This window comes from Mandrillus leucophaeus, unplaced genomic scaffold (genome assembly GCF_000951045.1).
Source record: "Mandrillus leucophaeus isolate KB7577 unplaced genomic scaffold, Mleu.le_1.0 Scaffold13, whole genome shotgun sequence".
Classification (NCBI taxonomy): Eukaryota; Metazoa; Chordata; class Mammalia; order Primates; family Cercopithecidae; genus Mandrillus; species Mandrillus leucophaeus.
This window is the reverse complement of record NW_012101254.1, coordinates 7,055,190-7,057,958: the sequence shown is the minus strand read 5'-3', so window position 1 is coordinate 7,057,958 and position 2,769 is coordinate 7,055,190. Positions and strand designations below refer to the sequence as shown.

The 2,769-nt window shown below is 48.7% G+C and overlaps 1 pseudogene; it reads right to left on the bottom strand.

Annotated features, from left to right (window-relative positions):
• LOC105534023 overlaps nucleotides 1-1,374 on the bottom strand; it is a 1,790-nt pseudogene extending 416 nt beyond the window's left edge.
• Between the last annotated feature and the right edge of the window lie 1,395 nt (nucleotides 1,375-2,769).

The following is a 2,769-nucleotide window of genomic DNA, read 5'->3' as shown; positions in this document are numbered from 1 at the left end:
AGACGGAGTTTTGTTCTTGTTGTCCAGGCTGGCGTGCAGTGGCACCATCTTGGCTCACTGCAACCTCCGCCTCCCGGGTTCAAGCGATTCTGCTGCCTCAGCCTCTTGAGTAGCTGGGATTACAGGTGCCCGCCATCACACCTGGCTAACTTTTGTATTTTTAGTAGATACGGGTTTCACCATGTTGGCCAGGCTGTTCTCGACCTCCTGACCTCAGGTGATGTGCCCACCTCGGCCTCCTAAAGTGCTGGGATTACAGGCATGAGCCACCATGCCCAGCCCCTGAAGTTTTATTATATCGATTGTGGCCATGGCCAAACCAGCACCATTTGCTAGACAGTCTGTATTTCCACTGAGGTCAATGTAGTTGAGATCTGCCTTAGCAGCATCTTTGTCACTTTCATCTTCCTGGGTTCAGTCCTATAAATCAAAGATTTTCTTTTGGTGATAGGCTGAATTCGAGTCAAAATTGATCTTTGCATCCATCACAGCACAGCTGCATCTGAATCTTCCACCGTTGGATTTATTTCTTATCATGGTTGCATCATATTTCAGAAAAAGGCTGTAAAGCTTGACCGTGTTTTCTGCTGCAGAATCCACAGTATTAGGTGGAAATCCCATCTTCTGTTCAAGCCGGAGAGCTTGTTCCTTTTTGATGCCTTCTACAATATCAGCAGGTTCTTTAATTGCATCAGGAGTCTCAGCAGCAACATCTGCAATGTTGACATCACCATGTGAACTTCCTTGAAATGACCTTTCCATCACTATTGCAGAGTAGTCTTCTCCCCTGGGGTACTTTCGCTCCAATGCTTGATTGCATATTCTGCCCTTTTCTCCCATTTGCTTGGTGAACAACTTTTTCCCAATCATTTGTGAGGAAACATCTTTTGCTTCTTCTGGAGAGAAAACTGTCTTCACTCCTCCTTTGAGGCCACTTTCAAATGTTCCCTTTCCTCTACCATCCACTAAAACCGGCGCCTTCATCTCAACATCTTTTGAACCTGCTTCTTACTACTTGTGAGTCCCAGAGAACTTGCCAGCAGTACTCATAGTTACAGTTTATCCTGCACATGTTATTTCTTTCTTCTGTACCTACTTTTTTGGCAATTGCATAAGCTTCATCTGGTGACTTTGCCACACATATCCTTTGGGAACAGAGATGCCAGCTTCTTGCAATAATTCCATACTCATGTATTCATGTAGTGAGAGATTCCTGTGCTGTTTTTGCTGTACTTGGAGTCCATGGTTATTCAACAATCCAGAACCTCCTAGAGCTTGAGCAGTGGCCCACAGGGCCATCCAGGGCAGGTGGCTCCGAAGGGTGGCTGTAGCCAACAGCCGCCTGTAGAACATGGAGGCTGCCATTTCTGAGTCAGACCCATCCCTTCGGTGCCTTCTGCACCAAAGGCCCCTGGAATTTTTTTAGATTTTAAAATCAGCATGAGAGAGACTGGAGTGGCAATGAAGGAGAGGAAATAAATCAAAGGAAATAATGTATCTCATTGGGCCTGGCAGGTGATGCTGGGTTACTAGTAGGGAGTTTGGGGGAAGGGACCTAGATTTTGAAAAGTATGATGTAGTGTTTGAGACTTTGTTTGTTTCAAACCACCAATCGCCCTGAGTAGGGGGTGGCTGTGATCAAGGGGACAGCTCAGTCAGGCAAACAGGATCCAGCAAGCAGGCCAAAGAAGAAACAGGGCTGCGACACCTAGGGGTCATGGGGACCCAGATGCTGCTGGTGGCCCAGGTGAAGGTCCTGCGTCCTCTGTGGTGAGGCTGCCAGCAGCTGCAGGATCTGCTCTCACATGTCGGACAGACAAGGAGCTGGTGGCATCTCACCCTGGCTGTGTGCCGGAATTGTGTTGGAGCATTTTAAACACCTCTGGGTCCTCTTCACAGCACAGGGGTCATTCTGATGAGCAGCCAGGATTACCGCCACAGGCCAAGCCAGGAGCCAGCTAAGGGGGTTGGGGGAGTGAGGACAAAGCAGGCTAGAGGCCTTGGGCAGACAGGAGGAACTCTGACCCAGGCTCCCTGATGTCCGGCATGTCTGCCTGGAGAGAGACTGGTCCCAGTGAGCCAGGCCTCAGGAGCTACAGGTGTTGGCAGCCCTAGAAGATGGGCTGGGCACCAAGTTCAGGAACAGGAGCCAGCTGTTCTATAACAGGAACTTTTCCCCAGAGTTCCCCTGGGAGCACTATCTTGCAAGCACCCGGAGATCCTTTGCTAAGTGCCTCATAGACTTTGACTTACTGACTTTGAAATTACTGACCTTGAAATTCATCATTGCTTTTCTGCTCAATCACACCATCATCCCTTCATTTGACAAACCTGTATGAGCACCCCCTGCCACCACCACCCGTGGGTTGGACCCTATTCCAGCCCTGGGACACAGTGGGGACAAATGGACAAAGGTCCCACACTTGAGGAGCTTACCTTCTAGTGGGGAGATGGAGTGTAGACATGATGAACTGTGTCCATTGGTAAAAAGCACTATGAAAAGGAATAAATCAGGACAGAAAATTAAAGTGGAATGCTGGTCAGGGAAGCTCTTTCCAGCTCGGTGACATTTGGGCAGAGACCTTAGGGACATGAGAGTGGGAGGCCAGAGGACATGGGAAAGAACATTCCAGACAGGGGGCCTGGGGCAAAATGAGCCATTGAGGGAGGTCTCACCATTCTTATGATTTTAAAGGAGGAAGCTGCCAAAATCATATCATTGAACATTTGGTTTATTCCTACCAATTTGCCTTTTCAGTGGCAGTGCAG